The sequence below is a fragment of the Marmota marmota genome, unplaced genomic scaffold, assembly GCF_001458135.2.
Source record: "Marmota marmota marmota unplaced genomic scaffold, marMar, whole genome shotgun sequence".
In the NCBI taxonomy this organism is placed as follows: domain Eukaryota; kingdom Metazoa; phylum Chordata; class Mammalia; order Rodentia; family Sciuridae; genus Marmota; species Marmota marmota.
The window spans coordinates 61,762,789-61,775,790 of NW_025999968.1; the positions used below are offsets into that span (position 1 = coordinate 61,762,789).

At 58.4% G+C, this 13,002-nt stretch overlaps 1 long non-coding RNA gene across 1 annotated transcript in view; it reads right to left on the bottom strand.

Annotated features, from left to right (window-relative positions):
• The window catches only part of LOC125616984, a 31,621-nt gene that overhangs the window by 15,441 nt on the left and 3,178 nt on the right, over positions 1-13,002 (bottom strand). The window contains exon 2 of the long non-coding RNA XR_007347837.1: positions 10-182. This is a non-coding gene — a long non-coding RNA (uncharacterized LOC125616984). The remainder of the gene's footprint in view (positions 1-9; positions 183-13,002) is intronic.

Sequence of the window (13,002 nt, forward strand, 5' to 3'; positions counted from 1 at the left end):
AGGAAGTACCGTGGCTTTCTCTCCAGCCTCGTGGACCCAAAACAGCCACACACAGGTCCTGACGTGGCCTGCCGGCTCCCTCGCTGGGCCTCCCCCACGCCTCCGCTGAATCTGGCCTCAGCACCAGGCTCCATGTGCCGCTGCCCCCTCTTCAGGGACCTGGCTCATGGCCTCAGGGCGAGCTAGAAGAGGAAGAAGGATTCGATTTTCCCACCCTGCCCTGGACACATTCTGATTCTCAGTGATGAAGATTCTCTGCTTCGTCAGATTTTATCAGGATCTGGAAACTCCTCCCTGGCCTCCTATGAACTTCCCGGTAAAACCCAGCGTCAGCGAGAACAAAGACAGCCTGGCCAGAGCCCTCCCCTGCCTGACCCCTCCTCATCTGATGGAGCACCACCCTCAGCCCTAGGGGACGTCTAGCCACCCAGCCTCCAGCAAGAGAGGCCAGCTCAGCGTAGCCCAAGTCCCCCACCTGGACTAGAGACGTCCATCCACGAGCCCGCCCCTGTCCTGGGCTGTAAATGCCCATGTTCCCGGTTCCTTGTTGAGCCCAATCTCTCTCCCACAGCAGACCCCACTGCCTGCTCCCTACACCCCCTGGGGTGTCCCTGATGAAGCTGGCCTGAAGTGCTCTGCCGAGGCATTGGCCGAGTGTCCTTTAACCAGGACAGATGGAGACACCTCTTCCTGGAGAACACTGGTGCTACTCCAGGGCCTGCCCAGGTGCCGCGCAAGGGGAACTGGGAACCCCTGGCCTCCCGGAGGTCCTTCCAGCCTGCACACCACACGCTTTCCAAGTCACACGCAGACGCTCGGGGTCCTGGAGCCCTGGACCGGGCCTGACAGTAGAGCGCGGGGGGCAGGAGCCCAGCCTGGGGTTCTGGCCACAAGCCGACCTGTCGGTGGGCAGGGCCTGGTGGGCAGGGCCTGGGGGGCACGGCCTTCCTCTCCAGGCCTCGGCGTGACTTGAATACACTTTAATCACTTTTAATTCATAAAAGTCACAACTGTTGGCTCAGTCAGGGTCCTGACAGGACAGGGCAGCTCTGTCTCAGGGTGTAGGACCTGGCCTGGGGACACAGCCAGCCATCACCCTCATCCTCACCCCTCTGCCTCCATCTCCCACCCTCAGGGCTCCCCACTGCCAAACCTAGCCCAAGCCAAGGGCAGGGCCATGTCCACGGGGCTACACACAGCAAGAGGGAGGAGGAGCTTGCCCTGCCCCGCTTCCCTGCAGGCCCCCAGCCCCACCCAAGCCTGGGGGGTCTTTGGGGATCAACGTCTGGCAGGTGCAGGTAGTTGTTCCTGCCTGTGTATGTACAACATGCCCCTGCACTGACCAGCCCCAGGGTCACCCCCCTGAACTCTGAGGCTTCCTGGGGCTGGTGGTGACCACAGAGTACTAGCCCCTCATGGGGCTGGGTCCTGTTGGGTGGCCACAGACTGAGACCTTGAGCCCCCTGTGCTCAGCTCAGTGCTGCGGATTGTGTCCTTTTGCGCTCACACTCGCGGACACTGTCTCCGTGAGTGCACCCATGCCAAGTCCTCGGAGGCCCAGCTCTCAGCCTCTCCACCCTGGAGACCCCGCGCCTTCTCCTCCCTCCCACCACCCCTCCACATATGGGGGTCGGGTGCAGGCCTCTTCCTGGGGAGAATGATGTGGACCAAAGGACAAGTCACCAGCGGGGGTGGGAAGCCATGCCTCTGCCACCCCAGCCTCCTGGAGGGAGCAGCGGGCCAGCTGTGGCCCTGCCACGTCCCTGCCTGGGAAGTGGCGCCCGCAGGACTCCATCTAGCTGTGGCTCTGAGAACCCCCGGGTGCCAGCACCCTCCCACTGGGAAGCCGGGCACGGGAGGCCTGCGACCCTCCCGCTCAGGGACACCGAGGTGTTACCCTGCAGGGGCCAGCTGGAGTGTGGTGCTGGGCACAGAGAGGCGCTTAGGCATCCAAGGTGGCCTTCCTGCTGACTCGATGTCCCTGTCTTGTGACGTGTCTGAGACCCTGGGAAGAAAACTAAACCTTCCAAGCGAGGGCCCAAAGCTACTGGCTCAGAGGCTGAGCCGGCCCTGCCAGACGGGGAGTACCCCCTGCTGAGTGGATTGAACCCCTACAGACTCCCCGTTCCCCAGGCCAGAGGTTCAAGATCCAGCAGGACAGTTCCTTCTGGTCCAGGCTTCTGGCTTCTGGGGGTTGCTAGCCATCTGGGCACCCCATTGCTGTGGGGACCCCTCTAAGAGGAGGCTGAGCCGGCCCTGTGGCTCTGAGAACCCCGGGGGCGCTTGGTGGGTGTGCTTGGTGCTGTGCTGGACAGCCCTGAGCAAGGCAGGGCCCCACTTCTATTCCTGTGGACTCTGGTCTCTCTGAGCTCCACTGGCAGGGTGGGAGCCTGGGCATGTGCCCACAGGTGTGGATTGGGGCTGCTTTATTGGGCCCCTCTAAGTCAGCACAGGGGCAAAGGTCACGGGGACAGATGGGTGGGGCCTTATCTGGGCAGCCCTCGGAGAGGCACAGCCCAGAGCCCTGAGCGTCAATGGTGTTTCTCAAAAGTCTGGATGGGAAGAAGAAGCAATCGGGGGCCTCAGGGCAGGTTGCCTGGGGTGGTGGAGGAGGGGCAGAAAACAAGGAAGGTCACCGGCAAATGCAGAGTTTTCTGAGCTAAGAATTTTCTGCTGTGGCTTCTAGAGGCAGCTAAATTTGCTTTGGGGGAACTGCTACGGAGAGCCCACCGGTAACGGAGGTCCGCCACTCCCCTCCTCTTCCCAGCCCCTCCGACTCCCACCCAGTGCCCCCACCTCCTGTCCTGAACTGTGGCCCATCTGTCTCATGTCCCTCTCCCTGACCCATGCCCTGCACTGACCTTCAAAGCAAAGGCAACTGTTTAAATGCTAAGTCATCCTAGGAACGTGTGGACGTTCATTAAGACTCTAAATCTAAAGAGGGAAAATGTAAAGATTGCTGAGAAGTTTTGAAACACTGAATTATTGAGGCTTCTGCTTCCGAGCTCCGTGGGCCACAGCTCCCCCTCCCTGGCTCAGGGCCAGTGGCACTGGCCCAGGGGACCTCCTTTCTGGAACGCACAGCAGGACCCTGTGGTGAAGAAGTGGGCAAGGGTGAGGTCAGGCACAGTCCCACTGGTCTATCCCTGAAGGCATCCACTGACCCCTGGGCCTTGGGGTCTTGGGGGGCAAACAGTCTGTGCAGAAGGCCCTGAGGCCCTTATGACCATGTCTGCAGGAGCTCATGTTGCCCAGGCCCGGCGGCGGGGGATGGGGGTGTCAAGTGATGCCTGTCCCCGGCTGTGCTCCTCCTCTGGATAGGGAGGGACAGGCACCTGTTTGCTAGCTCCAGGGAGCCTCTCCTCGAGACCTCAGATCCTCTGCTGAAATAAGATCTTCCTGCACGAGAGACTTGTGTTTAAAGAGACCTCTAAGGGCCCATTGGCTGTGTGGTTTGGCCAGCACCTTCTATATCAGACGCTGCCCTGGGCAGGCCACCCAAAGAGGGACTTAGTGTCAGCACTGGATGATGGACAGGGAGCCCTACAGACACCTGCATGGCCACCACTGTGCATGAGCTGGGAAGAGGCAGAGAGGACACAATGAGCCAAGGCCACAGGTCCTGCCACATCCCAACCAATGGGAGGGACCAGAAAGTAAGTCCCAGCCTCCAGCCAGGAGGGACTGGGGCCTGGCCACAGTGTCTCCCCAGTCCTCTACCTGCTGCGTGTTCTCTGTCCCATGGGTGAGCCCACTTGGTCTTCATTCTCCTCCCTTGGAGCGAGAGAACCTCCCCATGCCCTGAACCACGACTCCTCCACCTCCCATCTCAGCCTCCGCGGACTCCCAGAAACCACCCTTTCTCAAAGCCTGCTGCAGTGGGGCCCCAGGAACTGCTTCCCTTTCCTGGGTTGGGGCCAGTTAGCAGCAGCAGGAGTGCCCAGCCCCAGGGCCCTGGGTGGATGCTCCCCTCTGCCACCCTGGAGGAGCTGAGGCCCGGGTCTCTGAGTGGGGTCAGGAAGCCCGAAAAGAAGGCAGGACAGGTCTGTGCAGATTCAAGTGCAGGAGCAGGAAGCTCCTAGGGAGCTCGGAGGACGCCCCCACCCACCCGTCCTGCTCTCTCCCTGGCTGCACTCTCTCCACCCAGACCTCTGCAGAGGCTAGCCCCGGGAGGCTGCAGCCTGTGGTGCCTGGGGGCCAGGGCATGAGCTGGGCGGGTCAGAAGACTTCTGGGTGGGACATTACTGTACGTGGTGCTGCAGTGGGGACACATTTGTGCAAACCCAGGGGACGCCCGGACCCAGGGAAGAGCCCTGGTGTAAACCACAGACCTGGTTAGTACGGCTGTGTCAGTATCAGCCCAACAGCTGTGACAAATGTCCGAACCAAGCAGGCTGAGGGCTTCATGGAAACTATGTGGGACGGGTGGGGCCCTAGGGGACCTCTGTGCTTTCTGTTCAGTTACTCTGTGAAATGAAAGCCCTAAACACAAAGTCTCTTAACTTAAAAATAAAGAGGAGTAGGAGAATAATCAGGCCCAGGCTTGGCTACTTTCTGAACAAGGGGCATCAGCTGTGGTGTCGGGGTCCCTGCCTGTGCCCCGCAGACATGGAACACTTGGGCCTCTCCCAGCCTGTGCTCAGGGCTCTCACCTGTGACCCCACGACCTGACCCGCTGCCTGACCTCGCTGGGCCTCCCCGGCTCCCCGACCGTGGGCAGGGCCTGGGGCAGCAGGCCAGGCTGGGGCCTGCTTGCTCGTGTCTGCTTTGACAAGTCCCTGCTCAGCCTGCAGGTGCCAGGAACCCCTTCATGGGCACACCAATGACTCAGGCGCCCTCAGCTGTCTCCTGCCACACCAAGGCTTGGCATTCTTGGTGGGTGTTGCCACAGGGCATTGCTAGCTGATTGAGGCCATGAGTGACCAGCTGAGGGTCAACGGGCGCACACACACAGTTCTCAACTTCTCTCCCCAGACTCTGTTCTGCCATCTTCCCCAGCAGGACTGCCGGAGGGAACGGGGCTCGTGGAAGACTCCCCACATGGCTGCGTCCGCAATCGCCAAGCTGGTGAGGGGCCGGCACCTTTCTAGGTCCAGGAGAAGGAAACTCAGGTGCGTCTCAGGACTTCGGCTCCACTCCCTTGGGGGTCCCCCGTGGGGAGGTCCTCCTCTACCAGCTCTAAGCAGTGTCCCCCTTGGAGTCACTGGAAAGAGCCAGCTGGCTTCCCCGGGTGGAGAGGGCCTGAGGCTGCAGGGGCAAGGACCTGCCCTTGTCCGTTGTCGATAGCAGGGCCAGCCAGAAGCCCTGGAAGGCCTGTTCTCAGTCCAAGCCACACTGCAACTTGCCCAAGGCCAACTAGGTGCTATATGTCACCCTAGCAGCCACTCCATTGCCTTCAAGGGAAAAACTGATGCCCTTGGTGACCCAACTTATGTCATTTCCTTTCCTGAGTCCTATACCCCAGCAGCAGGGACATCCCTAGCAATGCTCAGGACTGGCCCTTCATATTAGCCCATTTAAAAAATCTAATAAAATATGGAACCAGGTAATAATTTCAAAGGTCAGCTAAGATGGTCAAATGATAGAAGGACATACCTCCTGTAAGGACACTTCACTATTGGCACCATTATCATCACCATCGCCACCGTCACCATCACCACCATCAACATCACATCAATAACACATCACCACCACCATCGCCATCTCTACCGTTGCCATCATCACCACCACCACCACATCACCATTATCCCAAATATCATGGCCACATTGAAGTCTAATTAAGCCTCTGGATTAATCCAATTTGCAGGAAGCTGGGGATGGAGGAACACTCTAACAGTACTCCAGTATGCAGTCAGCAAAATCCAGAGTGTAGGAAATTCTACAGGACAAAAGATCAGGTTTCTTCAACCCAGGAATGTCAGTGAAACAGGGGACAGGGAGAGAGGAGGAAGCAACAAGGCGGGGGCGGGGGGGAGTGGGAGAGGTGGCGCTCTCCAAGTTCCAAGGAGATTTCCGAGTGATATGGAGCTGTGGGCTTTGTGCCCAGACAAGCCACTCCAAAAAGACAGGGACAACCAGGGAACTCCCATCAGTGACTGCATGTTAGATCAGATTGAAGAATTCCAATGTTCGGATGTGATAAGGACATTTGGCTACATTTTTTTAAAGAGTCCTTATTCTGGTGAGTGACAACCCACTGAAGTATTTTTCTCACGAAGTAAGGTCAGAGGTTGCTTTAAAAGAATGCGGGGCGAGGAAGGATTGGGGAGGTGGCAGGGCATTGGCTGGGATACTGCTCCAAAGTCCTTGATGTTTGAAATAAATACGTGATAAAAAGTTTGGAATACGTGGCCAGAAATGAACAACAAAAAGCGAGCTGAGCCTCGCCTTGGCGTCTCCTAGGCCTCGCCCAGGGCCCAGCGGCTGAACTCGCACATGCTGTTTCTAATCCCATCCCTGCACAGTGTTTAAGCTGGCTCTCTATTTTATGATCCATGTCACTTTTCAGTTTGCTAGTCCACAAGCTACACATTAGAAACATATGCACATGCCTGCAAGAGCATCGTTAAGAACGTGAAGTCGTGAAGCCTGGGGCTTCCCTTGGGGACAGCTGAAGGGACAGGTGCCGGATGCTCAGCCCCAAGTCATGACACTGGAGCACACTGGGCTCCCAGTGCCAGCTCTGACCCTCCACACCGCCAACACCCTGGTGGCCTTCCAAAAGCCATGGTCTTCCTGGAAGCTTCCTGGGGCCCGGGTGCTGCCTTCCCCGTGGGACGGAAATGCCAGGGCTGCGTTGTGAGTCGCCCTTTAAAATCTACCAACAGAAAGTTCAGATCTAAATCTCTCTGACACCATCCAAGCCATCCTCCAAGAGAACTCTCCCTGTTGCTCCACCCACAACAGGGTCCAGGCCCCTCTGACCTCACTCCAATGTGCCAGAAATGCAACTTCTCCAAAGCGCATGCCCAGCACTGCAGGGGCACAGGAAGCCCCGGGCGCTCTCCCAGGACTGAGGTGACAGGAACCACAACGCCTCCCCGCAGTCACGCCTGTTTTGTGTGATTTTCAGGTTTCTGATGACAAAGGCAGCAAGTGGTCAGTCTCAAGTGTCCAGAAACCCTGGCTGGAGCTCCGACACCCCTGCCTTGTTCCACAGGCATGGGCCATGTCTTCGCCAAGTCACGTGCCCTGGAGAGCAGTGCCCCGCTCCCTCCAGGTGGGCCGGCCGCGGCCACTGGGTGCCGGGGTTTGGGTTTTGTTTAATTCAACTCGTCCCAGGCAAGAACACCAGAGAGCACGCTGCAAAGACCCGAGAAACAGCGCTTGGCTCCTGCTGGGTGCCGACCCCCAAACAGACACTTCGGGGTCCTCCTGCCCAGGGAAGGTGGCTGTCGAGAGGCCGCATCCACCCAGGGCAGGAGACCCACAGTTCTGGGTGGTGGCTCCCTGAGGGACTTGAGACCTAGCAGAGCTGGGGACAAGTCTGCCAAGCCTGTACCCTGGCTCAGGAAGAAACACAAGTGGCCTCCTTAGTGGCCTGGAGTGATCCCGCACTCTGGCCACAAGCAGGTCTGGGCCAGAAATATACACTGACCTGTCCTGACCGAGGATGGCCACTCGAAAGCACTTAGCAATATTTGTTAGCCAAATCCCTCAACGGGGGAGAGTTTGAGAGTTCAAGTGAACTCTCCCTTAATCCCAAAACACACACTCCAGGCCACACCAGGGCTTTGGCTCAGGGACATCCCCTTTGCCTGACCTGGGAACAAGACGTGCGTGGCAGGTCCCCTGGGGTACAGTGTCTACCTGCACCAGCAGAGACCAGAGACCAGGCAGGGTTCTGTGGAGCCCACACTCTCTCTCTCTCTCTCTCTCTCTCTCTCTCTCTCTCTCACACACACACACACACACACACACACACATCACAGCTCAGTCTATGCACACACCACATACACACAAACCTCACACACGGCACACACCAGTGACAGCTCACACACTCACTGCTCATCTGTCCCCAGGCACCCACACTCCTGTTTCCCTGAATCCTTGTGAGAAACCACCAAGTTCAAGGCCGCCTGCCCTTCGCCTCCACGTGGCTCTTTGCACCCCTAATGTCAGCCCTACTTCCTACCAGCCCAGCCCCCCCACCCTGAGATAAATGGTCAGGAGGACCTGACCCAGGTCCCCCGGTCCTCAGCAGGCCTTCCTGCTGCCCACCCCAGCACCTGCTCCCAGCGGCCCTGCTGGGCCTCCCTCTGTGACAGGGACAGGAGGTGGGCTTCCTCTCCGGACTCTTGGCCGCACACCAACCCACCCTCGCCTCTCAGGCCCACTCCCTCTGGCACCAACTCCCGCATTCTGTGGCCTCACTGTGACCTGGCCGCCCACCCCACCACCGGTCCCATCTCTCCCTCCTGCCTGCCCCCTCCTTCCCAGTGGCCCTCGAAGACAGGACAGACTTCAGAGGGGCCCTGGGGACAGGGTGAGGAAGGGCAGCGACGTGTCTGGCGTGTGCGGGGGTGCTGGTGCGCGTGTGTGTGCTGTGATATGCGTGCGAGGGAACTGTGGAAGAAGGTGCTGGGAGGGTCGGAGCGGGGGTGTTGGGGACTGTATCCTGCTCTCCCGCTCAGTGGCAACCCTCCACCTGTCTGGCCAGCTGGCCTTGCTGGACCACAGGTGCCCAAGGAGAACACAATCTGGGTCACTGGCCCCTGGGGGTCTAAATTTTAAACAACTGGAAATGGCAGGTGTGCCGATGACCAGGGCCCTTGGCCACGTAGGCCTAGCTCTTGCCCAGTGGACCATGAATGACAGAGGAGAGGCTGTCCCCACTGGGCACTGACCACTCCCCACAAGCACACGGTAGTGGCAGCACTGCCCAGCCTAAGCCAAACCCAGGGCCTGCTCAGCACGGGAGAGGCAAGACCCATCACAGGACCACTATCCCACAGCCCCGAGGGGCCCCAAGATGGGTGGCCAGCTCCACTGCCCATGCACAGGGGCACCTGTGAGCTGGGCTGGCCATCCAGGGCCCACAGGGTACAGGCGACTTGGGCCAGAGCACCTGCACTCTCCCTTTCCCTCTGTCCCACACCCCACCTTCCATCCTGAGTCCCCTTGTCCTGAAGCCCTGCTCTCCCTGCCCCCTCCCAGAGGACTCACCCTTGGGGAAGGGCCCCACCCCCCGGCCTTCCTCCCCAGCAGGCCCTTCTCACAGGGCAAGAGGCCCCCCTCCGCCTGCTCTGCCCCTGCCTGGTGGCAGCATCTGTCCGTGTGAGTGGATGAGCTGGTTGGGGTCCACCTGTTCCACGCTCAGTACCAACAATGAAATGTTCTTCCAAGGTGACCATCCAAGGAGGACAGAGAGTGTCTGCCTTCTGGAGATGCGAGGCGGAGGGGAAAGGATGACCCCAACAGCAGGGGCCTCAGGTTCCAGCGGGAAGGGAAGGGAAGCTGGGCCAGCCCAAGGCAGCAGGGAGCCAGGGAGGGTTTGCGCAGAAAGGATGTGCTCCTGGGCAGCAGCTGGCCCTCCTGTGTGTCCCTGGAGACAACAGAAGCCTCAGAACACCTGGGTCGTGAAGCCACCTCCCCTGTTAGACCCGGGCCTCTGCACCTCCCTGGCCACTGCCAGGACAGTTAGGGTCAGCTGCCCCCAGCCACCTGTGTCCCTGGGTCCTTCCCATCCAGTTCTGATTCCACCTCTGCAAGTGTCCCTTTCTGGTGCCTGCCAGCCCTCAGGCCCACCCTCCCAATTCCCTAAGCAAACCTGAGAGCCCTGGAGCCGGGCTTTATGTAGGAGTGCAGTTTGGGCATCTGTTTGAAGTTGATGCTCCATCCTAAGCCTGGACACAGCAGAACAGCTCTTGACGTGCATGGGAAAGCCCCTGGGGCCTGGTGTAGCTGCTTTGTTGACCATCATGTGGACTAGAGGGTGTGTCCGTGTGTGTGGGTGTAAGCTCACGTGTACATGTGTGGCCTTGTGCATGAAGTTCATGTGTGTGTTTGAAGCCACAACGAACCTCATCCATGGCTGAAGGTGTCAAGCCTTCTCCATCCTGGGTAAAGACAGCCTTGAGAACATACCCCAAGGGACAGGACCCGACCAACACTGGGAAAGCAGGTGTGCATAGGTACACTTGGCTGTGTGAAGTGAGCTTTTGGGTCCTTCCTTCCAGCAAGAGATGGCCTTGGTGTCAGCATTCAGGGAAGCATGCCCGGAGCCCAGACAGGCAATGACACTGGAGGGCAGATCTCCTTGCTTTATTGGGGTATGGAGCCAGAACTCCAAGACACCAAGCAAGAGGGACCCCAGGATGCCCTGTGGCTCCCAAACATGGCTGAGATCGGCATGGCCAGGGGATGTGAAGACCCAGGGGTCCGGACTCCCACCTCAGCCTGGTGAATCAGGGAGACAGTGGGGGACATGGCACGGCGACATCTGGATCAGCTGGCCTCCAAAGCAGCCCAACGTCACTCGCTCTGGGGAACACTTTTGGCATATACCAGCACTGCCCTTCGGGTCCCTGTGCTCATGGCAGGGACAGCAGTGTTCACAAGGCCCTGACCACATGGCCAGCCGTGCTCACAGAGGACATCGTGGCTGGTTTTCAAGCTGTTTCAGCTCAGCCAGGGCTCAGAGCCCCGTCTGTGCTCGCGGGGTCAGTGTGGAAAGGTGGGGGTTCGCAGGCCTCTGCAGACACCTAGGCGAGGAGCAAGCTGCATGCCCGGGGCTGGGAGAGGGTGCAGACGAGGGGGAGACTCAGGGTGGACAGCAGTGGAATGGAGGACAGGTGACCCTTATAAACAGCCATGACTCAGTCCATTGTCTCTGTGTGGGAATGTGCTCCTGCAGCAAAGGATGCTCAGAAAAGCTACATTATTATAAGTGTGGCCGATTCAGGGCTGAGAGGTCGCTCGGTGGGAGAGCCCCTGCCCAGCCTTGGTGAGGCCCTGGGTCTGACCCCACCCCTGCGAATAAACAGACCAAGGCGAGTGGTTAAAAGGTGCCCAGGATACTTCATCCAGCACCTTCAGGACTAGCAAATCCACCACCACGACACACCAGCCCCTTGACCAGACAAGGAAACCAAGGCTGAGTGGGAGGGCAGTTTGCTCGTGGTCACGCAGGACCCGGGACGTGGGGCCTCAAGACCCAGCTAGTGTGTTCAGTGCCGTATTCTCTTGTGACCCTGGCTGCCTTGGTTTCTAGGAGACCAAATTAAGAGCACCCTTGCCGTGTGTTTGTCCAGAACGTCCCTTGTTCCCCTCGAGGAAGGGAGGGGAGCAGGTTCTCCCGCCTGGACTTGCAGGTGACAAGTTGTTCCTTCAACTTTTGCTGTGCCCACAGGGACGGTAGAAGCGCTCTGGATCAAGGCCCTGTGACCTCCGCGGTCTCCTCACTGTTTTAGCAGCTTTTTTGCTGCTGTGACTAAAAGACCCAATCAGAAAAATTATAGAGGAGCAAAAGTTTATTTGGGGACTCAGATTCAGAGGTCTTGGTCCATAAACAGGAGGCTCCATCCCTCGGGGCTGGAGGCAGAACATCATGGAGCAGAGTGTGGTGGAGGGAAGCAGCTCACACCATCATCAGGAAGCAGAGAGAGACCCGCCCCAATGCCCACCTCCTCCAGCCACAGCCTACCCACCTCCAGTTACCACTCAGTCCAGGCCCATGGGGAATTAACCCACTGATTTGGCTTTCATAACCCCATCATTTCTCCTCTTAACCGTCTGGCATTATCTCACACACCAGATTTGGGGGGATACCTGACATTCAAACCACAACAATCACCATCTCCCAAATGCACCCGCTGCTCACTAGAACCCAGTGTGGCTCAGCCCAAGCCCATCACCCATCTCCAGTGGCGAAGACAGTCTCTGACAACACCCCTGGGCTCAGCCAAACCCCAAATCCCCCACAGCCTTATGGGGGCCTCCCTCCCCAGGCCCAGGTAAGTCCCTGTAGCCACCAGCCACAGCTGCCTTCACCCCACCTCCGTGTGAACTTGCATGGGACTTGCTGGGAGGTCGCTGCATATCTCAGCAGGCTGCTGTCTGTAGGTCCCCTCCTCTAAATGATGCCACTTGGACAGCTCTGTGTGTTTAGGCTTCTCCGTATGAAACCACAGTGTCTGCTTCCAACTGCTGTTGGGTGCTCAGCTCCTGAATCCCATCACCACCCACCAACGTCTGCTTAGTCTCACGAGGACAAGAGCATCCTCAACCATCCTGAGACATCAGCCAGCTGCTGTGGTTCATGGGCCCGGTTCCTGGGGCCTGCCTCAGAAAACCCCTTGCACCCGGCAAACCCTTGAAATGCCTCTGCTGGGCAGGGGACAGGCAGGCACGTCCCCAGCCTCCCGGGACAGTGAAGGGATGCTGACATAGACCTGGTGGGAAAATGTGGAAAATCCCATGATTCTGCCTGTAACCCTAATGGCAAGAGGGTAGGGTTAGTGTATTTTCCAGAGGAAATGGTCCCCATCTTGCATCAGATTCTGGTTTTCATCAAAAGACATGGAGGCCATGAAAAGACATGGAAGAAATTTTGATGCATGTTACCCTGTGAAAGATGCTGTTCTGAAAGACAGGGTACCATATACTTCTAACTCCCTGGTGTCTGAAAAAGGAAAGACCATGGAGACACCGTGAGAGAGCCACAGTGTCGGGGGATGAAGAGGCGGAGCACAGAGGGCTTTAGGGCATGGAACCACGTGGGCTCTGTGAGGGTGGATACCCGTCGTTACACGCCTGTCCCAAACCACAGAATGTAACACAGCAGGAGGAGCCAGCGCAGACGGGGCTTGGTTCAAGGAACGCGTCTGTCCAGGGTCACCAATGGCTACCATCCCACGCCAATGCCAGAGGTTCCACAGGGAAGGGGGACAGAGCCGAGCGGGTATGTGGGGATTCTTGTGCTTTCCTCTCACTTTTTCTGCAAACCTAAATCTGTTCTGTAAATCTATTAGTTCAAAAAGAAATCAGACACAAAACAAGCAA